General features: G+C 50.8%; 1 long non-coding RNA gene across 1 annotated transcript; it reads right to left on the bottom strand.

The window, feature by feature from the left end:
- Positions 1 to 11,593: 11,593 nt before the first annotated feature.
- On the bottom strand, positions 11,594 to 13,815 carry LOC130542746 (uncharacterized). Its single transcript, XR_008957524.1, has 2 exons — positions 13,457 to 13,815; positions 11,594 to 12,805 (listed from the first exon to the last, which is right to left on the bottom strand). It is a non-coding gene; the product is annotated as an uncharacterized LOC130542746 (long non-coding RNA).
- Between the last annotated feature and the right edge of the window lie 11,680 nt (positions 13,816 to 25,495).

The following is a 25,495-nucleotide window of genomic DNA, read 5'->3' as shown; positions in this document are numbered from 1 at the left end:
ACTGGTGCGGGTTTCCCCCTGCGGCAGCACCAGCCAGGGGCTCCCTCCCACTCTTCTGGCTCAGACCCGGGGTCCCTGGTCCCTGTCCTCTACTGGAGGTCAAGGTCAACCTCTCGCCCAGCCGCCAGGTAGCGGCAGGCTCCCCAAGGGGAAAGGGCAGGCCCGGGACCCGCAGGGCAGGGCCACCGGCTGCACAGAGCATGCAAGCCGCAGTCTGTAGATGCTCTCGGGTTCCAGCAGTAAACCAATGACGACGCTGATTTTCAAATGGGTTTAATGATGGACAATCTGCATACCAATGGACTCATCTGCGCACGCAGTGCTTAGAACAATGCAGGAAATCTATGTAAAAAGGTCTGCGAGAAGATGACAATCGCTTCCCAGCGTGCTGACCTTCCGTAAAGGAAACAAACAAAAGTACAGTTCTCTTTGGATGAGGCATTAATGAGTCATTAAGAATGGGTACAGCTGCGTCTGCAAGCACTTTGTTAAAAATATTCTCTTCGTCTTGTGTCTGTCCCGTAATTATAATGGAAGTATTGTGCGAGTCAGCCAGTAAGCGTGTGCAGAAAAATATTTATGTTTATAATATCCGCACGGTGTTTAAAGTGCGTTGTCAACTGTGGCTGCGGGGCCGTGCTTCGCCTGTTGTCACCCCTGCCTGACAGTCTCTGGGCCTCGAACCGCCCGGCTCCGGAGCTACCAGGATCCCCTGACCGCGCCTCCTCCACGTTTGCACAGTGCCCATCCTGGCCACCAGGGAAGGGCCCCCCTGGACCTCCGCGGTTGTGCTCTGGTGACTTTGGGGCAAACGAGGCAAACCAGGACCAGGGTTGCCACCCCCCATCTCTCCTTGGGGTCAGGCCGAGCCGTGTGGCCGATGGCAGTGGTGCCCGTGGAGGCCGTTAGCCCCCGGAAGCTTGAACGGGGACTTCAGCTACCCCCGTTTTGACCTCAAACTTTCTAATTGATGAAGTGCTTCTTTCTGGCTTATCTCTTCACTCAGGCAGGAGATGCGGAGAGCAGAGCGTCCTCCGATGGGAACCGACGCTGCCCCTCAAGGGTAAGTCCTGGCTGGAGCCGGACAGACCCCTCCCGGGACGAACCCCAAAACACAGACCGACCTGACCTTTCCACCACCTGCCCACACCTGCCGGCCTCTGGCCCCTGTTTCCTCATAGAAACCTGCGAGTGTTTTCGGCACTTGGGAGACGGTCTTTGAGACACGAGTCCGCTGTTGTCCCAGTGTCGGCCTCACTCAGATCAACTCCTTTCCTGCGTCCCCACCACCGTCTCTGCCCGTGGATTTGGTCAGCGGCGAGTGGCCACAGCTGGTCTGTGTGGGGCCGCGCCCCAGCTGCGAGTCATAGGAACCCCAATGTTTGCTTTCAGTAAACGGTTTAGAGACAGCCCTTAACTGGTCTCCCGAGCGGGGGGAGAGCCCGACTGTCACCTAGGGATTCCCCGTCTGGCCAGGAGAGCAGGTCTGGGAGGGGGCAGGCTGGCTGTGGCCGCCGCAGGAGCGCTCTGTCCATCGTGCTGGGAGCTGTTCCCAGGGGATGTGGGCTCCCGACAGTCCTGAGCAGGAAGGGCCGGCTGGAGGGACGTGCGGTCGCATGGGTGACACTCGCCCCCTCCATGCCCCGGTCACAGACCCTTCAGCACCCACAGCAGCACAAAGGACACTGTCCTTTGTAGGAGCCTCGAAACTCAGTTTCCTTAAGAAAAGGAAGCTGGGAACGTTCTCATCTTTCCTGACCACCTGCCTTCTCACCCCGACCCCGGCCAGCTGGCCCGTCCCCTCGGGTCAGCATGGGTACTTCGAGGCTGGACGGGGAGTGCTGTGCGGGGCTCGGGGCCAGCACCTGTGCTCCTGCTCCCAGGAGAGCTCCTAATTCCCAGGAGAGCTCCTAGTTCCCAGGAGAGCTGCACCAACCCTGTGGGGGACCCTCCAGGGCCCACACGTCCACCCTTGGGAGCTGGGGCTGGGGGACCCTCCTGACCCCTTTCCTTCCGTCCTTGGGGACCTCTGAGGAAGGTGGACGAGGGGGCAGCGTCCTGGAGGGAAGTAGGGGGTTCACGGAGCATCCCCCCCTTTCCTGCCACCCTTTGCCCTCGCAGCCCGCGAGTCGCAGAGTCCCATCCCGTCCCCGGCTCCCGGACCGCTCTGGTCCTCCATGCGGAAGGGGCCAGGATGGAAGGACCGCAGCCAGAGGCATGTGGGGACCACCCGGGGGTAACTGGAACCGTCCCCAGCAAGGGCCTCTGGGACTGCGGGGGACTGAATCCGGCCGGTGTCCGCGGCTGCCCAGGCCGCTGTTCATTCTGTCCGTGTGTTAAGGACGCTGGTGTGTGGAGGAAAACCGCCTTCCCTTAGTGAGAAGTGGGGTTGGTGGAATGACGGGGCCTGTTGGACGCGGCCGCCACACTCCCGGGGCAACAAGAGCGTGTGTCGCGGAAAGTGCGGGACGGCAGCCCGTGTGCAACTGAGGCCTGGGGTGCGGGTTCTTCATCCTATTCCCGGACTTTGGGTTAGTGAGACATTTCCCTCATAAAAATGATCGCGCACGCGCCTCTCCTACGCAGTTCTGGATTAGAACGTCTTCCAAGATAGAACGCTGTTCAACGTTCTCCATTCTCCCCCAGAAATAAATGATGAATTGGGCAACGTAGGGAAGGACCTGAGGGAGAAGCCGCGGTGGCCGGATTCAGCCCCTGGGAGGTGAGCGTTTCTACACCCCAACAATCCACTTGTGACCGTACCTGAAAATATTTTTGCTGGATGGAGCTTGGCTTCATGCCAGCAGGACAGCAGCAGGACAAACAGGGTCACTCCTCTGTTCCCTGCCATGTTCTCTCCAGCTGAAGGAGGAAGACCTTCCCCTAAGGCCCTCAGCTTCGCCTGCCTTGGTCTCCGGGATACCGTGGAATGTCCGGGGACCTGTGATGTCATGTCGGGAAGTGAGCCAGGTCCTGTCCCATGAGGGGGGAAGGGAGGGTCATGCTCAGGCTCTAATATTGGGAAGGAGGGGGAGGCTGGCTGGGCCTTGGAGATCTGGTCTACTCGCTCCTGTTTTGGGTTCTGGTTCCTTCTTCAGTCCTGCAGATGCTATGTCTCTGTCCACAGCATCTCCTGGAAGCTTATTAGAAACCAGTCTTGGGGCCCAGCTCAGATCTCTTGACTTAGAATCTGTGTTTGCACCAGATTGCCAGGAGATACACATGCACACCGAATTTGGGAAGCACTGGGCTACAGCCGTGGTTACTCTGGCTCTCGTAGGGGAGGAAAAGATTTTCGTCAACTCTTTTACGGTTCCTCCATGGGTCTGAAAATTAAACCAAGAGACACAGATTAGCAGGAGAAAAGCATAGAAATGTATTCAAGATAAATTTTATGTGAAACAGAAAACAGCATAAGGAAACGAAGTCAAGAGGACAGAGCTTGCCGAGTGTTTTATGCTGGGTGGGATGAGGAGTGGGTGGTGGTGGAGGCACAGGACAGGTGTAGGCAGGTGTAGGAGGGGAGGGTAGTGACCCGTGGGAAACAGCGAGGGCTGCTTGTTAGGTTCTCTGCATCCCTTTGTCTTCAGAGATTTGCACACTCCTTTCTTCGGGGTATAAGGTATACCTCTGACATGAGAGTCTTATGACCTGTTTCAGGGGACAAGGGTGAGGTGTGTAGAGGACAGAGTGAGCTTTGCACCGTGGCCATTTTCTTAAACTCCTTCAGCTTAAGTTAGTCAACATGCCATGGTGATATATTTTGGAGAAGCTTGTCCTGAGCCCCATCATTCTCCCGCCTGAAACTTTCCCAAGAAGTTTCATGTCCAGAGTAGATCATCCCACACCCATCGACACAGTCTCAAGGTCCTTGGCATTTGAAGGGAAACAAATAGAAACTGAGGTTAACAATTAGAACAAACTATAGAGTCAGTTTCTGAGGCCAGTGGGTGATCATTGGAGATTTCTAGACTTTGGGCTCCAAGCATCTCCAGATGGAGGGAGGGCAGGTGGTGGCAATCTGACCGTTTTCCTGGCTTGCAGATTTCAGCATCTCTGGTGATGTCATCAGAAATTCTGGTGACCATTCTGAGGGGCGCATGCAGCCACCGTGGGGACAGTTGTGCACACATGAGCTGTTACAGTGGCATCTCTGAAGGTTCTATCAAGTTGTCCAGCTTCCAGCTGCCGGGCTTCGGGAAGAGGACAGTTTTAATTTTTAGCGGTTCTAAGACAGAAGGGTGAGAGAAAAATTGGAAAGATCGGCGTGGAAAGTGGTAGTGGGATACTGGAGGAAGTTAGAATTCCGGATCCAGCCCAGCTTTATTGCGCTATAATTGACATACAGCACTGTGTGAGTCTAAGGCATACAGCATAGTGATTCTACATGTGTATACGGGCCAGTTTACAGAGATGTAATAAAATCTTGGAGAGAATGAACAGGACTTGCATTTAATGCCCATGAAGGTGTGCTACAGTTTTCCAATGAAACATCATTTTTCTCTCCTGAGTCACCATCATTATAAAGTTTTGTCAACCTGAATAAAGAGGTAAACTGAGGCAAGCTCAAACGACCAGACCCTGAGCTCATTCGGGGGCAGCAGAAGAATTGCAGCTGGGGAGACGTGCGCTGTAGTGAGCGGCCAGAAGCCCATGGAAGGCCCGGAGCGGCTGCATTCACGGGCAGGAGTGCAAAGAGGGGGCGTCCAGCCCGAGTCCCAGCAGTGAATTCTCTGGCTTGAGGACGGAGACAGACTCTTGGCGGGCACATGTTGGTTGGGAGCTAAGTGTGGTTTTCTCTGAGTCAGACATTTTGGAAATCAGTCTCGGTTCTCAAGCTTCGTCTTCCCGAGGGTGCAGGCGTGAGAGTGTCCAGTCCATATGCTCTGGTTTCTCTGTACATTGACGCTCTTTCACAGTTTCATGGGAGGAATGGTCAAAGCAGAAAAGATGTTCAGCCTTGCCTTGGTTAAATTCAAATCGAAGAAATAAAATTCGTTAATATACATATTTCAGAAATGGAAGGCTCCTTGGGCAGTTCCTGAGAATTTGTCAATACTTTGGGGTCCACAGTGTCCTATAATGCTGTCCAGTTTTCCCACCTTGGACGGAGTTCTGGGGTAACAGGGAACAAGTTTCAGACATTATCTAAAATGGTGATTGGCCACAGTCTTTATTTTGAATCTAGCATCCTTCCAAGCCAGTGGCTTTCAATGGGGGATGCACATTGGACTTACCAATGGAGTTATTTTCTGTGTGAATGGATAGGATCATGTGATTTTTCTTCTGTAGCCTATTTATGGGACAGACCATATTGATAGATTTTTGAATGTTGAACTGGCCTTGTGCACCTGGAATAAATCCCATTTGCTCCTGGAATATGGTTCTTTTTATACACGGTTAGATTTGTTTGCCAATAATTTGGGGGGATTTGTGTATCTATGTTCATGAGAAACTATTGGTCTACAGTTTTCCTTTCTTGTAATGTCTTTGTCTGGCTTTGGTATTATGGTGATGCTAGTCTTATAGAATGGATTCTATTCTCTGAAAGATTGTGCAGAAATGCAATCATTTCTTTCTTACATTTTGATAGAATTCATCAGTGAAATCATTTGGGCCTAGTGATTTCTTCTGTGGAAGGTTATTAATTTCTGATTCACTCTTACCATGGCCCATTGACAAAGTGAAATAACACTCTTGCAACCACGTAAACAATCAGCCCAAACCTAATGAGACCAACCTTATTTCGTGATTAGAAGGAATCTTTGATACTATCATGATCACAAGGAAGACTGGAGGGAAAGATCAGGAAGACTTTGAAATGGGAAAAATAAATAAAAGCAGGATTCGTGGGTGCCTATCTAGATCACCAGTCAGGTTCTCCCACCATTTATTGGCTTTGAGCTGTTTTCGAACTCTGTAATTTATTTATTTGTTTTTTTAAAAAGATTTATTTATTTATTTTAGAGCGAGAGAGAGCGAGCACAAGCTGGAGAGGCAGGGGGGAGGGAAAGAGAGAATCTCAAGCAGAGTCTATGCTGAGCACAGAGTCAGACGTGGGCCTCGATACAAGGACCCTGAGATCACAATCTGAGCTGAAACCAAGAGTCGGGCCCTTAATTGACTGCGCCACCCAGGCGCCCCTACAACTCTGTAATTTATATAGAAAACTGAGAGAATGCAAATAATTTTTATTCGTAGAAATGCAAATTCTGTTAGGGGAGTGCAGTTGATTCTTACTCTGTAGACACTGTCAGTTTTGCCAGTTTTGCGTCAGTATTCCTTTACTACTATAAATGTGCAGTATTTTAATTTTTTGTTAAATTCTTCTTTGAATTTTTCTTCAACATCTTGCTGGTTCCCTTATCAAGTAATGAATTAAATAGAATATTTGACATGTGCTCATTTTATACTCTGTATGAGAGTATTGATTTTACTTTAAAAAAATTGTCCTTTAACAAATATAATACGATTTCTTCCCAGAAAATGCACATTGACAGCAATTATCACCTGCAGTTTGGGGGTTTACAGCCCTGTAAGCCCATCAGTGAAACCCTACGTGTCCTCAGATGGCAGGCTGAGATGCCTTGGTCTAATGGACTGTAAGGATTATATTTTGTCACCTGTGAAGCTGAGGTTAATGGCGGGAGGCATAGTTCACACGTCTGAGTGTCCCTGGCACAGAGGCTGGGGTAGAGTATGCATTTAGCATCAACAGGACAGCTTTCTTTGCAGGGCGCAGGAGTCTCGGCTCACGGTTGGATGGTGGAGATCCATGGCCGAGTTGGAGGTCAGAGCACATGTGCTCGTTAAAGAGTCTTGGTGAACGTTGGGGCTTGGTGGGAGGCGGGACTCCTGTGGAGCCAAGGGGGTCTTGTCAACAACGTCCTACTCTGCATTTCTGGGTGGTCTCAACTCAAATTTCCCTGTGACTCAAAAAGGTGGGGGAAAATGGGTTATTCTCCCGGCACAGTGTCAGGAAGGGATTTTTCATGGAGTTAACGACCCTGTACAAAAGCCAATGAAAATTTCAAAAATCAGCTACTAAATTATCTTCAAGAATCTTGATTTTCAGTGTAGTCTCAGGATATAAGATAACAATAATAAGCAATACTGTCCATCAGGGATTGCCTTGGGAAGGACCCAGGTTGAAAAATCAGATGACCTAGTTCTGGTGTTGGTCCTGCCCTTGAGCAGCTTCAGGTCAATGCTGTGGAGTTTTGTGTCTTTACGGACATGCAGGGGAGCCTGCTCCACCCTTCTTGTGAGTTATGTGAGGATCAAGTGGGATAATGTGTGTGTTTAAAGATCTTAAATATTGTGGAAAGAGACTCTACCCAAATGAAAAACAAAGGCTATTATTCAGAGCGGGCTCTATAGCAGGGCGTCGGCCATCATCACTTGCTTTGGGAGAGACTGAAGGCAGGCAGGGGAGAGGAGAGCTTACAGGGGACAAAGGGACAGCTCTAGTGTGCTCTGATGGGGGCAGGCGCTGGCCTGGGGGCGCTGGAAGTAGTATCTAGGAGCGGCAGTCCTATGTGGTTGGTTAGGGGGTCATATTGGGCTTTCTCTGGTTGGTCCTGAGTTGGAATCAGGGACACAAGTGAGGGAAGTGGTCAGTTATTGATCAAGCCCTGGACATCTGGGGCTGATTGTCCAGAAGTTATTGTTCACCCTCCTGGATGGTCACTGGAGATGGCCATCTGGCGACGGCAGGTCTGACTCACAGCAGGCTGGCTTCCTGGGTTGTTTATTGTAGATAAGGGATTGTTTCCTGGCGGGCTGCTGCAGGTTGTGGGTCAAAATTCTATTTTTATATATGCTCTGGCTGTTGTCCATTTGTATATTTGGTTTCTCTATGTGTATGAAAGACATCAGATTCTGAATGTGACTGAACTGATTCATGAGACTGACATTCGGTATTTCTTAACAGAGTATTCTTAAAGAAAATCCCAAAATATTACTTGAACTAAGTGGACATGTTCCCAGAAACTGCCTGGAGAAGGCGACAGCTGGAAGTATTTTAAGGCTTTCCTTTAATCCACTGCCCGGAAAGCTGTGGGTTACCCGTGAAGTTCTCTGCCCAGCCCCTTTCTCTGAGCAGGTGGATGGGGGAGGGGAAGCAGCTGACAGGAATTGATATCCCCAAGGTGCTCATTACCTAATTTTTATATCCAGAATCACAGAATTGGAAGGGGCTCAAAAAGTCCCTTGTCTAGGCCCTGCCCTACAAGAGCATTAGTAAATTGTTTTTGAAAAAGTTCAGCTGAGACCAGGACACAATAATCTTCCAGCTGATCACAGGATTCAAGCTTCCAGAAGAGTCAAGTGGAATGCAGCCATGAAGGAAGGAGACAAGAAGCCGTGTCTGGTGGAGCTCACGGCTTCACCTGAGATGACGGGGCTGCGTGCACACAGGCCTGTTCTGGAGCCATCACTACCTGCCCAACAGGCTGGCGTAGTCGGTGCTGAGGCAGCTAGTGGCCTCTCGCCAGCAGATGTGTCCACTTTTCTGACTTGGCAAGCATCAGAGTTGCATGTGTTCAAAAACCTCTTGGCTGAAAGATTTCATGGCTATCATCTAAGTCTTCACTTTCTTGGAAGCAGGCATTTCCAAGTCCTTTTGAAATAAACTTAAAAAAATCTTAAATTTACATAAAATTGCAAGTAACAGTACATACAACAAAGCATGTTTCCTGAACTGTTTAGAGTAAGTCGAGGGTGTGATACTGCATCACCTCCAAATATTTCAATATGTATTTTTTGCAAACAATGGCTTCCTCCTAACCAACTATAAAATATCTACCAAAATCAAGAAAACAACATAGGTGCATTATACATTATGTAATGACACATCCTGTGACATTACCACTATCTAATCTTTAGATCCTAGTAACATTAACCTTTATGCCCAAATTTAGTAAGCTGATTAATAGAATCAGATACCCATGAAGTTCTCTGCCCAGCCCCTAAATTTAGAAATTCTAAAATTAATAGAATCAGATACATAGCTTTTCTGTAATAACCTACTGTAACATGTGATAAAAAATATTCTTCATGTTATAGCAAAAACTGTCCTATATGAAGGAAATAACCCTAACACACCCAACAGAAAATATGCAAAAGATGTCTGGTTTGGGGGAAATGTAACAATGTTAGGTATTTCCTCTTAACCACTCAGAAATGGCCCCAAATGAATGCAAAACTGAAAGGAGAACAAGAAACAGAAACGCAGAGTTGGTTGCATAAACATGAAGACGTTTGCTACCCTGACCCTTCAAATAGGAAGGAGTGCAGCTGAAGGAAGGAAAGGTCCCCTGGAACGAAGGGAGCTCGAGCGTGTGGCTAAAAAGTAAAGAGGGCCATTGCAGAACAACGTCAATCGTATTATTAAGTTTATGTGTTTAAAAAAAAAAACCAAACCCATGCAGAATGACATGACATAGTTGAACCACAATTTAAGTGTTTTCTATGGGAACACATGCGTGTGAATCAAGTGTGAAAGATCTGAAGAGATCATGTCAAGTCGATGGGAGAGCAGGGATGCGAGGTGTGGGTGTTCAGGGGAATGCTAGCTTTGTCTAGGATGCTTCAGTGTGTCTTGGAATTGCTTTAAAATGCACTTACATTGCTTATATAATTAAAATTTGATGAAAAAGCTAACTTAAAGTGTTACTGGATTCTTTCTGCTATTGTCAAACCAGAGATCAGACCAGGCCAAATTCTTTTCCTCTCCCGTGTCTCCAACTGACTTCAACTTTCAGAGATGTGGTTGAAGATGGTGTGAAACTATTAGATAACTCTGAGAGAGGTAGAAAGTAACCCACTTGTTATTGGGGATCTCATGACTCTAGCCACATCCATGTACAAAACAAGCTATGGCTCAGATAAAGATGAGATGCAGGCTGGATGCAAAGGAACTTTGATAAAAGTGTAAGAACGTGGTGGGCTCGTTTGAACTTCCTCACAGCATGGCGGCTGGGTTCCCAGAGAGCCAGGTCGGAACACGTGACACTCTTACAGCCTCATCTTGTGTCAGGCGCCCCACAGCACCTGCTCGGCCACTCTGTTGAAAAAGACTGTCACGAAGTCTGCCCAGAGTCCAGTCGTGGAAACTGCTGGCTTGGTTAAAGAAGTGTCAAGGTCACATAGTTCAAGGGGAAAGAAAAGGGTGTGCTATGGGAGACATTGTCGTGATCATCTTTGGAAATTGTAGCCTGGGACCGAGCTACATGCAAAAGGCATTTGAAACACTTGCAGACCCCCATGCTTCACAGGGAACAGGAGACACTGGATCATCAGCCGGGAATTTTTTTTGAGAGAGAGAGCATGGGTGGTGGGGAGGGGATGGGGGAGGAGCGGAGGGAGAGGGGGAGAGAATCTTGAGCTGGCTCCATGTCCACTGTGGGGCCCAACATGGGGCTCGATCCCAGGACCCTGAGATCCCAGTGACCTGAGCCAAAACCAAGAGTCGGACGCCTAACCCACTGAGCCACCCAAGCTCCCCTAGAGATCTTTTATGTTAGTAATAAGGGTCTTCCAGCTACTTTTAATATTAAATTGATTTTAAAATTAATTTAATGTTTCAATGTCATACATTGATTGGATGTAAATGTAACTGAAGTGTAACTGAAACTTTCTTTCTTTCTTCTTCCTCTTTTTTTTTTTTTTTTTTTTTACTTTGGGCTGGAATGTGAGCTAACTTACCTCAGAACTATGCTTCTCAGTCCCTGAAACAGGCCTGGCAAGAAGAGACAATTGCCGGTCACTGTCTATGGAGTTTGGCCGCCGATTGTATGTGAGTGAACATGCAGATCCATTTCCTTTTCTTAAAGAAATTTGGTGCAGTTAGCTGAAATATGAGGTTGTAAACAAGAGCTGTTGGCATGTGTTACATACCCCTTGTGACTCAGCCTCATTCCCGGTAACCCCTCTCTCCCCTGCTTTGCAGCGATGGGGCTGGAGGTCTGAACCACATCCCCACATGTGTTGACATCTTGTTGGATTCTCCCGACAGGGGAGGGGCCGGAAGGCAGGAGGAGGGGAGAGGGGCTTGCTTCTGGCTTCTGTCAGGACCCCATCAGTGAACAGTTGTGGCTCCAGGATCCCAACCGCACGTCAAACGCCCCTTCATGCTACCAGGCTGCTGGGGTACTGCCTCCCTCTCCTGGGTCCCCTGGCCCTAGGGGTAGTCGCTTCTTGCAATTACTAATCTTATCTTCTCCTTGGTCGCCTTTCCATCCTCCATCACCTGCATAACCAGTTCCCTGAACTGAAACTTGGTGTGGTCTCTGCTTGCCTGGCTGGATGCATTGACTTGGCTAACAGGCCGTCTGTTAGAATTTAAGTTCTGCGGGGTTCAAGACGTTTCTGTTTTGCTCACTTCTCTACTGGAGAGAAGTACCACGGGAAGTACTTGTGAGTGTTCATTTGAGGAGCGATCTGGATAGACAGGCCCAGAAAGCAAGCAGAAATTGTGGTGATTGAGCTCAGGAAAGACTTGAGGTCTAGGAATATAGATTTAAGAGCTGTCTGCACGGCGAGGACAATTGTGAGCTGTCAGCACAGGAAGGAAAGAGGAGGGAGGCGCTTTGGGAAAAATCAAACATGAGCCAGACTGTTTTATTTGCCAGGAGAGAGAGAGATGAAACTCAAAACGGATCAAAACCAAATAAAAGAAATCATCGATTATAGTTCGGTAAATTCTCCCCCCCTAGATTTTACAAAATGTGTAGAAAGGTTGAGGTTGTAAGGAAAATATGGTTGCATTTCTGCGGTTGGGACTGTGCGTGAGCCGGCTTCCCAGCCAGGACCCTCCCGAGCTGTTCATCTCGCTGGGGCCCGAGAGGTCAGAGCAATCTAGGAAAGTACCAGCCCATGTCGTTTGGAATCTGGTTGGGTGTCTGGAAGAGCAGAGGAAAGACCACATTCTAAACTCCACGTCAGCTGTGGTTACTGCACCTGGTGCCCAATTCTGCAGTTCGTAAAGACGTGCGAAGGAAACGTGCTCCGGGTGCTCAGAGGCCTCTGGGCCAGACACAGTCCGGGGGGCGACGGCTCGGTTTGAACCGTGTGCATGCCTCTGGTTCCCGCTGCTCTGTCCTCTCACGGGTTCAGGGTCGCTGCCTCTGCTCCAGTGCCTCTGTTTGTCCCGCTGCTTCTCTCCGTGGCCCTTCATTTTCTTTGACAAGTGCTTCTCAACCCCACTCCGCCAGCTCCTTCCTCGCGCTGCCCTCCCCACACTCGGCTTTCCTGCTCCGGGCCCGCACATGGGGTTTCTCTAAGTGAGAGTCTGGCCGGAGTCCTAGTGTGTTTCGAGTCCTCTTGAGCTCCGAGGTTTTGAGGCTGCACACGGCTCTGCAGTCTGCGTGCCTGTGACCCGCGTTTCCCTGATGGCACCGTGCATCCCCGCTGTCCCCTGGCACGAAAGCCCAGTGAGGCTGCTGCCCCAGGCTCAGCTGCGTTCAGCTGTTGGGATGGTCACTCTTGCTGCCCCCATACGTCCCGTACTGTTTCCAGGACAAACCTCCCTGTGTTCTCGGTCATAGGGCTCCGTGGACACGGCCCCTTTATGCAATCGAGTTGTGCTGGTGTGACTGGGAACGGTCCACTGGCCCCATGTGCCGAGAAGCCATATATGCAGCCAAACGGGTGGAAAGCTTCTTCCCGTGTGGCTCCCAGGCCGCGGGGCTGACCCAGGTTTCTCTCACTCGGCAGATGCTGGGAGGACAGCTGAGGGCCGGGGAGTCTGGGGCGGACAGTGGCGACGGGCACGTTCGTTAGGGCAGCACGTAAGCTCTTCTTCCTGTTGTTCCGGGGCAGGGAAATGGGCTGATCAACACCCCGGGGACGGCTCTCAGGACTCAACCCTAGCCTCAGAAGGGTTTCTGAAGCCCCCTCGATACCGCTGTAGACACTGAGGTCTTTTTGCAGACGCAGCTCCCAAATCCTTTGCTCCTTGTCCCCTCACCCCCCACACAAACAGCAACTACTGTCAAAAGGCAAAGTCCTGCTCAGGAATAAAGCAACTGACTTTGGCATCTGAAAACTTAAAGAAATCAGAACTCCGCGATGAATCATTGAATAGACCAAATGAATTTAAACCAGTCGCCTTGACAGTAGGCTGAATTTTCAGAGGGTTTAATTTTTTTTTTTTTGAGGGTTTAATTTTTTATCTCTTGATTGCTCAGTTTTTAAATTCTCTGTGTCAGGTTTAACCCCAGAGTGAGCACAAAATGCTCTGGGCTTCCTCCCCGGACGCAGATCGTGTGTTTCGGGAATGGCCCGCTGGGGAGTCCTCCCAGGCTGGGGGCATCCTCCCTCCACCTGCTGTGTGCCGCCGGCCCGGGAGCGTCTGGGCACCTGCGTGTCCTCACCAGGCCTCCGTGCCAGGCATGGCTTGCTCAGAATCGGCTACATCGTGACTAAGTCTCATTTTCTTGCAACGAAGCCTCACCTCTCAAATCCTGGCTCCATGAAAAGAAGGACCAGCTAGCCACTCCCAGTGCCAATGCGGTTGCCATCCTGATTCATTCTCATGCTCTTAAAATAGACTCGTTCGCCATTAACAGTTGTTTCTCTGACGGGCGTCGATTTGCCGAATGACGAATTGCTCAGCAATGGCACTTCCTGCCCGTGATGCCAGGCGCTGGCCCTGTTGGGAAGGGTGGATTGGTTCTTCCTCGAGGCCATTGCAGCTGTGACCCGTGACATGTGAAGGGGCCACCTGCCCAGCAGGAAGCAGCAGAAATCCCAGCGGACGGACGTGTGAGCTCAGCTCCTCTGATGGGCTCATGCACCACAGGCCCAGCTGTCCCTGGTCCTGGTCTGAACCAGTGACCTCAAAACCCAACCAGCCGAGACACCCTGTCCCATGCCATGTTTATTTTAGGACTTCGGCTCCCCTTACAGAGTCCCGCACTGTCAGATGCCCGAGCTGTGGTCAGATGGGCAGGAGAGCTCCCATCGCCCAAGAACCTAGATTTTCCTGCGCTTCCTACTTTGCACCAAAACCAAGTCGGGAGCCAGTGCTTCGCTCAAGGGAATTAGCCCCCAGCAGGCCCGACTGGGGACTGGCTCCACATCGCGGGCCTCAGCCCCAGAGGCAGCCGAGTGGAGGGCTGGAGAACGTCAAAGGTCAAGGGTCACTGCCCTTTGCCCCCCACCTCCATCCCAGGCTCTTCCCCACCTGGGGGTCCCCACTCAACCTTGCCTCCCCTGATCCCTGAAGGGACCCGGGAGAGGGCTCCTGGCTGGTCCTCTGTCACACTGTCCTTGCTGTGATCTGGCTGAGGCCACAAACCGAGGACGCCTGGGGCCGCCAGAAGCCCGATGAGGCAGGAAGGGTCCTTCCCCAGAGCCTTCGCTGGGAGGGAGGCCCTGTCAATGCTTTGCTTTCGGACTTCTGGGCCCCGGAACTGTGAGGAGATACATTTCTGCTGTGTGAAGTCCCCCGGCGGGGCCGACAGAGCCACAGACAGTGACCTCAGAACCAGCAGCCTCCTCGACCTCCTCCAGCCGATGGGGACGCACGGGCACATCCTGGGGCCCTCGGCCCACGCCCGCTCCTCTCCAAAAGGTGGCTCTGCGGAGGGTTCTGGGCTGGCCGGGGACACCCAGCTCCCAGACCAGGGTCCTCGTTAACCAAGCTGCGAGGGGTCTGTGCTCGCCGCGCGATGTCCAGCATCGGGGACATGAAACTGCTTTCCCTGCGAATAGTGAGTGACACCGGAGTCACAGGTTTTGTGGAAGTTATGATATCTGAGTCCAAAATATTCACAAGTTTATAAACCCATTCTTGGAGCTGATTCAGGGTTTTTCCACGGTACGAACCCAGGTCCGCTACCGTGTCATCAGTAAACTAGAGGTGGTTTATTCTGGTCGGGAAAAGATAAAAGAAAGACTCAGGCAGAACAACTTTTCTTCCGGGAAGTGTTTCCTGGTTTCCATCAAATCCCCCCTTTGCCCTGAGCAGGTGGGAAGCCAGAAGCCCCCGGAAGTGGGCAGGAAGGGAAGGGGCTCTGCCGTAAGGGAGGTGCCCGGAGGGAGAGACGAGCCAATCGGCAGGCGACAGTCCACTCAGAAATGAGTTTCATGAAGTTCTAAAATAGTTTAACCCCTGAGCTTTGTTAACGTTAAGGGCATTTTTATGTGATTGAAACATTAATGAAAGATTCCACACGTGTTTACATTTGATTACAAAATCACTTGTGTGGGTGTTTGCTCCATTCCTCTCATGAATAAGCTTGCCTTTGTTTACTCCTCTGTCCCTCCCACTCCCTCTCAAGAACGGAACCTGGAGTACCGTCTCTCCTGGAGGATCCCTCTCTCTTGGAGTAGCCTTTATCCTGGAGTAGCCTCTCTCCTGGACTATCCCTCTCTCCTGGAGGATCCCTCTCTCCTGGACTATCCCTCTCTCCTGGAGGATCCCTCTCTCCTGGACTATACCTCTCTCCTGGAGGATCCCTCTCTCTTGGACTATCCCTCTCTCCTGGAGGATCCCTCTCTCCTGGAGGATCCCTCTCTCCTGGACTATCCCGCTCTCCTGGACTATCCCTCTCTCCTGGACTATCCCTCTCTCCTGGAGTAGCCTCTCTCCTGGACTATCCCTCTCTCTTGGAGTATCCCTCTCTCCTGGAGTATCCCTCTCTCCTGGACTATCCCTCTCTCCTGGAGTAGCCTCTCTCTTGGACTATCCCTCTCTCCTGGAGGATCCCTCTCTCCTGGAGGATCCCTCTCTCCTGGACTATCCCACTCTCCTGGACTATCCCTCTCTCCTGGACTATCCCTCTCTCCTGGAGTAGCCTCTCTCCTGGACTATCCCTCTGTCTTGGAGTATCCCTCTCTCCTGGACTATCCCTCTCTCCTGGAGTAGCCTCTCTTCTGTACTATCCCTCTCTCCTGGACTATCCCTCTCTCCTGGAGGATCCCTCTCTCCTGGAGTAGCCTCTCTCCTGGACTATCCCTCTCTCCTGGAGGATCCCTCTCTCCTGGACTATCCCTCTCTCCTGGAGTATCCCTCTCTCCCGGAGTATCCCTCTCTCTTGGACTATCCCTCTCTCCTGGACTATCCCTCTCTCCTGGACTATCCCTCTCTCCTGGAGTAGCCTCTCTCCTGGACTATCCCTCTCTCTTGGAGTATTCCTCTCTCCTGGACTATCCCTCTCTCCTGGAGTAGCCTCTCTCCTGGACTATCCCTCTCTCCTGGACTATCCCTCTCTCCTGGACTATCCCTCTCTCCTGGAGGATCCCTCTCTCCTGGACTCTCCGCTCTCCTGGATAGCCTGTCTTGCAGGTTAGCCCTCCCCTGGATATTTTCGCTGCACCCCAGCCTCTAGCACAGTGCTGGCAGAATAGGAGGGGTACAGAAAACACCTGTTAAATTGAACTGAATAAACATTAAAAAATCCAAATGTATCTTATGATTTTATTATTATTATTATTATTTTAAAGATTTTATTTATTTATTTATTTATTCGACAGAGATAGAGACAGCCAGCGAGAGACGGAACACAAGCAGGGGGAGTGGGAGAGGAAGAAGCAGGCTCACAACGGAGGAGGCTGATGTGGGGCTCGATCCCATAACGCCGGGATCACGCCCTGAGCCGAAGGCAGACACTTAACGACTGAGTCACCCAGGCACCCCTATCTTATGATTTAAAAAAAAAAAAAACTATATAATCAAATAGTGAGGAACTGATTGTGATGACACAAACGTGTTGCGTCCCCATCCGGAGGTCCAAAGCCCCAGGTCAAGCTTCTGGTCAGGTCGCTTCTGTCTGCGGCCTCCCTCCCAGCCTCTGGTGCTGCAGGCCTCCGTCCTCGCTCCTCGGCTTCCGCGGTGCCACCCCGTCCCTGCCTTCACCTTCACGCGGTGTCCGGTGTCCCTGCTTTCTAGGGCACCAGTCACAGCGGCTTAGGCTCAGCCTGGTCTAGCACGACCTCATCGTAACGAGCTGTGTCTGCACTACCCGTTTCCAAATAAGCTCATGTGCCGAGGTCCGGGGATCGGGACTTTAGTTTATGGGCTGGGGACACAGTTCAGTCACAGCAAACAGTGTGAGTACGAGCAGCCCCCGAGAGAAACTGTATCCTGCTCTGCGGGCCGGTGACTCCGAGCCGTTCTTGGACGGGCGACACTTGGTCATTATTTGCTTGATTCCGTAACACCGTTTCACAAAGTACTCAAACAGGGCTGTTTGTCCTTTCAACAAAACTAACTAAAATTATGTGTGTTGCAGAGAATTTGAGACACTCCAGGTACCTGGGGATGGGAAACACTCCAGCTCCCCATAAAGTCCCACGACACGTTGCTGGCCTAGAAATGGGGCTGTATCTCTCAACAACCAGGAAAATGTGAGTATTATGGTCAAACGGGTTCCTTCGGGCTCTGTCGCTGGAGAGGTTGCTTCTGTCTAGTTTAGAGCAAGAGTAAACTAGAGGTGGGGTCTGAAGAGCGAGGGGAGCCGCTGGGATTCTGTGACCCAGAGGAGGCTGTGTTCCTGGTGCAGAGGGCTGTGGGCAGCTGCGCCCCCGTGCAGAGAGACCAGAGGCTGGGGTTCTCCAGGGTCATCGAATGCCTGGTTTGGCCGAGAACTGGGAGCATTGCCCAGCCCAAGGCACAGCCCCCTGGGCCCACACCTGCCTGTTCGCACACCCTCCATGGTGGATACAGATCCAGCCTCCAAATGTGAAGGCTCAGGGGAGGCTGACTCCCCAGATGCACTCACCCGCAGGGGGAGGTCTAAGCTGCTGGTCCTCAGCCCTGCCTGGAAGCCCGAGTGCACGCGTGTGTGTGCGTGAGCGCTTATGCACTCCGATGACCTTTGAACTCAAGGTCCCCAGCAAAGACCCTTCCCTACGTATTTCTCTACACTAGCCTGTTGACAATCCCCGACATTTTTGCCCAAAGTAATTTCTTCTCTGGGTTAAGCTCTCCCTATACTCCTGGAAAGCATTGCTCACCTACCCCCTCATCGGGCACTTACCGAGGTCTTGTTTACGCAAAGCAGTGTGTGGACACTGGGTGTGACAGAGGTGATTGAATCACAGGCCCTGCTTTAAATTAATGTATAATCTCCTAAAGGAGTTACTTGAAAGACTGTGAATACAAAGAAGAATTACGATAACTTGCACAGAAGAGGTAGGAGCCCTGCGTAACAAAGGTTTAATCTTTGGATATCTACACATTAACTAGATTTCTACTTTAATTCCATGTAGTCCGAGATCAAACCCTTGTAAGATTCGAATCTTTTGAAATTCATTGAGAAGTGCTTTGTGTCCCAGCATATGGTCTGTCTCGGAGAACATTCTGTGCGTACTTTAAATAAATGTGCGTTTTGCAGTTATGAGGTATGGGGTTCTATACCATTAGATCAAGGCAGCTAAGAGTGTCATTCAGATCTTCCGTGTCCTCGTGAATCAGTTGTCTAACTGGTCCACCAGTTATCAAGAGAGGGATGTTAAAATCCACAATTACAGAAGTGAATTTGTCTACTTTCCTTAATTCTGTCCATGTGTGTTTCATGTATTTGGAACTAACAGTGTCACATATTTTGCACCCCTGGTCAGGGGCATACGGGACTCAGGGTGGGAGAGGCGGGAATGTCAGAGAGTGTAGCAGGTGCGCATCTGCTCATCAAATTATCTACTTAACTGTGGTACATGTATGCAAGTTATACATCAGTAAAACCGACCATGCATGTATATGTCTGAAGGACTATAAGCCTGGTGTTTATCACATTTGGGAACTAAAACGAACCAACGGCTATAATACTTATAGCTAACATCTTTAAGGAAGTGAAAAAGTGTTTAACATGACTGAGTTATTCAAATAAATAAATATAGACAGACAATTTTCAGTACGTACATGAGACACCCCCTCAACCCAGCCCGAGCATGCTCTCCCCTCTCCATCCTAGCTTCCCCATTTCCTAGGCACCTAATTCATACCTCATCTCCTTTCCCACTTCTCCACATCCAACCAGCAGCTCACTTCTGGAAACTGTTCCCTGAAAGGCCATGCAGGGCACTGCTGACTCTCTACCACCCCTCTTGGCTTCCAGATCTAAACTTAGCTCAAGTCCCCATGAAGAGACCGCATGACCGAGAGGAGATAGGCCACACTTGGGAAGAACTGTGTGGTTTTCCCCATTTATATGGACAGAGATCTGGGGACTATGTGTGGGTATGGGTATTAAGGGTGTGGGACAATGGTGACAGGAACATAACCCTGGATCAGGTTCAGTTTATGGATATGGGTCCACTAAGCGGAGATTGTGTGTGTTTTAGTTTGAGAGGTCAGCAAAAGCTTGTGTGATTTGTTGGTTAAGATGTGGACCGAACGGTGGCCCACACTTAATGAAGTCAAAATGCCAGCACATGTTTGGTGTGCTCCAGAAGCTACCTAATGGCTTAGGGACACTGGAGTGTTAGGGTGCATTTATCGTGTAAGACCTGCTCACCCTGCAAGGGTCCACAGAGCTCCCCTTTCACCGTGACTGGGTGAAATTAATCTGTTGGGGTGCCCAGTCAACTGGAGAATACTGTGATCATTCTTCTCTGGAGGCCAGGCCTCATAGTGGGAAACAGAAGGCAGTGGGAGTGGTTGGATTCTGGGAGGCAAGGGACAGGTGGGGGCACTCAACCACCAAAGGCAGGGTGAGTGTGGTCACAGAATGCACAGCAGAGTCAATCAAAGCAGAAATCAGGATAGTCTGACACGCAGAGACCTGTGGTGTTGGCTGATCACAGCATTCCGGGATGTGAAACAGATGGGAAGCCGACTAAACCCCTCCTTGATCTGTATGAGCAGAACAGTTCTAGACCGAGTGAACAGTTCTAGATTGAGTGATTAGATCTTGTGAACAGTTCTAGATGGAGTGAACTGTTCTAGATTGAGCGAACAGATGGGATGTTGACTAAACCCCTCCTTGATCTGTATGAGCAGAACAGTTCTAGATCAAGCAAACAGTTCTAGATCATGTGAACAGTTCTAGATGGAGTGAACTGTTCTAGATTGAGTGAACAGATGGGATGTTGACTAAATCCCTCCTTGATCTGTATGAGCAGAACAGTTCTAGATCAAGCAAACAGTTCTAGATTGAGTGAACAGTTCTAGATCCAGTGAACAGTTCTAGATTGAGAGATTAGATCATGTGAACAGCTCTAGATGGAGTGAACAGTTCTAGATTGAGTGAACAGATGGGAAGCCGACTAAACCCTTCCTTGATCTGTATGAGCAGAACAGTTCTAGATCCAGTGAACAGTTCTAGATTGAGAGATTAGATCATGTGAACAGCTCTAGATGGAGTGAACAGTTCTAGATTGAGTGAACAGATGGGAAGCCGACTAAACCCTTCCTTGATCTGTATGAGCAGAACAGTTCTAGATCGAGTGAACAGTTCTAGATCATGTGAACAGTTCTAGATGGAGTGAACTGTTCTAGATCGAGTGAACAAAAAGTCTATCCTGAATCATAAAAACAGAGTCATGGTCCCTCAATCACTTCCCGGACTTGAGCCAGCCCACAGAATCCCATAAGTGAAGGGATACTGGGTCCCTTCCTGGTATATGCCAAGAATGTATACTGCAACCCTTCCTCCTGGCCTTCCCCCAGGGCCACTGCACACTGGGGAAAAGAAATAGATGTACTGGGAACGCCTGGCTCTGAACCGACACATATTCCAGGAGATCCCAGACCTCGCCGTGGCCACCCATCAGAGAAGGGCTCATGAAGGTCGGTGGTCAATGGAGTTTCAACTCAGCTCCCCCTCGTCGTGGGTCAGTGAGTCCCCAGCCCTGTCCTGTGGCTCTGCCCCCTGGTCCCAGCAGCGTAAGTGCCACAAAGTCCTCCACCAAGGAGCCCGCAGCTGGGTATGATTTGCACACTGCCAGGCATATGCCAGGGGTAGAAGGTTGTCTTGGGGGCTGTGCCGTTGGTGAGAAGGGTAAGCCTAGGGATGTGCTGATGCTGAGTTTGGCTTGCAGCTGGAAGTTCAGCTCTGAGCATTTGTCCTGGCTTTGGTTCCACCTTGTCTTGCTAATCTTGGCGCCAGCCACTGAGGCCACATGCAGTGGGTGCTCTCAGCGCCTCTGTGGCCCAGGCCATGGTGAGGCAGCTCTGTCCTCAGTGCCCCGGCTGTCACAGCTGCTACCCCTACTGCCATGGCTTTGGCTCAATACCCTTTGTTCATGATTTAGGATTCATTACCAAGTTCCAGTCCACCCCCGGTTAAGTCAGGTCGTTGTAGAACATTTGGTGCCCTTTCTCCGGTATGAGTTGAGAAAGATTCTGAGGCTGTGACCTCACTTGGACTCCGCGTTCCCTGTTTACTGGCTCCCACCATCTTCGTGCGGGGCACCACCTCGTATTCCCGGTCCTGTCTCTGTGCCAGTGACTCACCCCGTCCTGGACTCCTGTGTTGGCACAGGACTGAGACCAAGTCATGTCCTCGAGCACCATCTCCTCGCCTTGGAAGGAATAAATTAGTTCTGAACTGAAAGGTGGCAAGTTTAATAGTTTATTTAATATTTCTTTTTTTTTTAAAGATTTTATTTATTTATTCGACAGAGATAGAGACAGCCAGCGAGAGAGGGAACACAAGCAGGGGGAGTGGGAGAGGAAGAAGCAGGCTCCTAGCGGAGGAGCCCGATGTGGGGCTTGATCCCATAACGCCGGGATCACGCCCTGAGCCGAAGGCAGATGCTTAACCGCTGTGCCATCCAGGCGCCCCTTATTTAATATTTCTTGTTCCATAAAATGGAAGCCATCACATTTTATCTCTTTCCTTATCATAAGCACACTTTCCCAGTCATCTATGAATAGTTACGTAACTTCGTCAGAAATCCAGCACGAAGTTAATGTTTAGGGGGTAAGAACTCCAAGATGCTCTCCATCTTGTGTCAAAACCAGAGAGTGTAGGACCAACTCTTGTATTACGATAAATCGAGAACTCAAGTAGTAACTTGTCTAAGATTACGTAAAACGTGATGTAAGACCATTAATTTTTGAAGTACTCAGTTTACAAAGGAAATAAAGACAGGTACAGCATGAGCAAAGCCAGCTCTGTGTGGGCACAGAGCGCAGGTCTCATCTGTCAGGACGCTCCCAGCTCTCGGCGTGTGCCTGACACATAGTAGGTGCTTAAGAAAGATTCGTTAGATTGCTACCTAATAAATAGACAAGAGAGAAAGAGCTCAGTCACTGCCTTGGTTGCTTTTGCTCATGGAAACATTGACTCTGTAAAATAGAAGATCATATGTCGTCCACAAGAAAACGCCAATTCCTTGTCATAACTTGGGTATATAAATAGAAATATGAGGTGAGAAAATGCAAATTATAGCAAGATGAATCTGGAGCTCTTTGTATATATCTTCTCTACGTTGCTATTTAAGATACGAGCTTCTCAAAGCCTTTAGCCTTATCTCTTTGCTGGGAATAGAATTTAAACCTCAAAATACACGTGAGGGAGGGGGAATCTGAGCTCATTTTCTGTCCAAGATCCCCTGCGGATTGAAGGGGAAGGATGGGGTTCAGGGCTACGTGTGTGCGTGTGTGCACGTGTGTGCGTGTGTGAAGTGGGGTGCAGGGCGTGTGCACGCGCGTATGTGCACACGAGCATGTGTGGAATGGGGCTGCTGGGGAGTGTGGGTGCGTACGTCTGTGTGTGCACGTGCTTGTGCGCATGCGTGTGGAGCGGGGAGCCAGGCTACGCTGGAGCGTGTATGCGCGTGCACATGAGCCTTTATGCTGTGCAGCGTGTCTACACGTGCATATGTAGTGGGGGGGATGTGGGCACATGCGTGCGTGTGTTGGGGTAGGGGTGCTGTCTGTGTGTGTGCACACGTGTGTGTACGTGTGTGTGGAGAGGCTGAGCTCATGGGAAACATTAAAGGATGCTGAGGAGGAGGGCCCAGAGCCGGCGCAGGGAGGGGGCGGGACGGGAGTCCCAGCTCTCCAGTTCTAAGCGCGTAGTTGGCACACCTGTGCTAGGCGGGCTCTGGCACCTGCTTCCAGAACTGGGTGAGAATTTCGTTACGCCCGGGCGCCCTCTGGTGTCTCCCTTTTCTTCCAGACTTGGAGTTCACCCCCTTGGAAAAGGCCTGCGCTCTGGAGAGGCCAGCACTGGTGTTAGGGCCGTGCCGGGAGGAGCGTCCTCTACCCAGACCTGCCTCCTGCAGATGGAGGTCACACGGAGAGCAGGGAGCTCAGTTTCCACTGCCTGACCTGGGGTCGCCACAGGCCACTCACTAGCTGGTCCTGCTTGGCCACATGGGTCACGTACCAGGCCATGGTCTTCGTCCTCTTAAGCAAGGGTGGCCTGAGCCCCCATCGCTCAGCTCTAGAAATGCCTGACTCTCCTCCTCAGGGTTTCTACTCCTCTGATGAGCCCCAAACCAGCCTCCTGGAGAGAACCATGGATGGTCACCAGCTGCCGGAGAGCTCTGTCCCCAGCGGTCGTGGCCCTGTCCCTGACTGCAGGGATGCCCTTAAAGACCAGGCCCTGGTCTGTCCACTCGGGCCATGAACAAGGTCACCGGAGCTGGCCCCTGGGGTCAGAGGAGAGGGAAAGGGGGGTCTCTCCCCGTGGTGCCTTGGTTTCTGTGGCACAGGCTCATATTGGCCTAGGGTCTCCTCACATGTCTGTGTGGTTCCCAAGCACACACACACACTCACACACATGCAGGCACATACTCCCACACACGCACACACACATGTGCAGGCACATACACACACACTCATATACACAGACATATGCTCTCATACACATACACACACACATGCAGACACGTCCTCCCACACACGCATGCACACCCACTCACATGCGCACACACGTGCACCTGTGCACACGCACAGGCACCAACGTCTCCCCTGGGTCGTGCGCACGATGGCAGGTTGGAGGAGAAGCCAGAATCCAGATGTTGGGAGAACATCAAGCCTGCATCGGGCCTTTTGAGAAGATGCGGTGCAGGGGAGCCCATCTATATTCCAGAGCCCCTCCTGACGGGCCTGTCGCGGTCAGAGGCTGCAGGGCCTTGGGAGCCCCTGCTCTGTGCTGGGCATCACTAATGCAGGAGCGGATCCAGAGTAAGGTGGAGTGTGGCCTCGGGCTCTGCTGCACACTGCAGCCCTCCCAGCGAGCTCTGCATCGTGCTCCCGCGAGGGACGCGGAGGGGCTTGGGCCCTGAGCACCTGGAGCGTTAACTGAGAACGAGGTGCAGAGATGTCCTGAAACAAAGCTGGGGGTACTGGGACTCTGCACTTACAGATGCAGTGACGACAGCTCCAACCTCTTCTGCACGTTTTCTACCAGACCCGACTGTCCTGGGAACGGCCCAGCAGCAAACGGGAGCGTTAGCCAGCAACCGCGGGCCTAAGGTCACGGATTCTACCCTGCACTTACGCTGATGGCCAACAGGGGGTGCTAACCAACAGCTTTATCCTGTTGGGCTCATCCATACCCGCACAGCTCAGACCTCAAATTTCAACTTATTTCTTAAACATAAATATTTAGTGTACTCCTTGAATCTTACAGGACTTTAATCACTTGTTTTCTTTAGCCTCAAAACGAATTTTCCTGGGTGTCTACAAATAGACTTTAAAGGATAGCAATATATATATATAAGATTTTATTTATTTATTTATTTGAGAGAAAGGGCACACGCGTAGGGGGAGGGAGAAGGAGGGAGAGAGAGAGAATCCTCAAGCAGACTTCCCGCTGAGCGCAGAGCCTGACCGATGCCAGGCTCCATCTCACACCCCAAGATCATGACCTGAGCCCAAACCAAGAGTTGGATGTTTGAGTTGGGGCCACCCAGGTGCCCCGATATATGTCTAAGTCAATGTTTACATTGGAGTGTAACCTACATTCACAGATCCTAAACGTGCAGCCGTAAGACTTTTTACAACAGTAACATATCTGTGGGACCGCTGTCTGGGGCGAGATCTAGAATATTCCCAGAAGATTCCCTCTTCCCGTTTCCAGAGGAAGTACTCCCTTGACTTGTTTCATCATAGGTTAGTTTTGCTGTTTTTAAAGTTTCTTATTCAGTTACACAGTGCGTCTGGATTCTCTGGCTCGATATCATGTTCCGGAGGTTGTGGTGTTCTGAGAGGTGCGGTGCTGTGGGCACCCCTCGTCCATGTGCAGTGTGTTCGTTTATCCGACTCCGGCCCGCAGGCGCTCGGGCTGCTCCCAGCGAGGTCTGGCACGCCTGGCGCAGGTTTGAGCACCTGCACACGTGTCCTGTGGCGCACAGGTGTAGCACGTCTGATGGGCGTGTATTCGGAAGTAGACTGGCTGGGTCATAGGGCGCGTATGTGTTCAACTTCAGGAAATAGCGCCAAGCAGGTTTCTGGAAAGTTGTAGCAATTTACCGCCCACTGGCCGACTGGGAGAGTTTCCCCTGCTCTGCATCCTCCCCTCACGCGATTTATCAGCGCACGCTTACTTCTCAGCGCCCGAAATCATCACGGTCCTCGGTCCAGAGGTTT

Source organism: Ursus arctos, unplaced genomic scaffold (genome assembly GCF_023065955.2).
Source record: "Ursus arctos isolate Adak ecotype North America unplaced genomic scaffold, UrsArc2.0 scaffold_10, whole genome shotgun sequence".
Taxonomy (NCBI): Eukaryota; Metazoa; Chordata; class Mammalia; order Carnivora; family Ursidae; genus Ursus; species Ursus arctos.
Note: the sequence above shows the minus strand (reverse complement) of the source record. Positions and strands in the feature narration are given on the sequence as shown.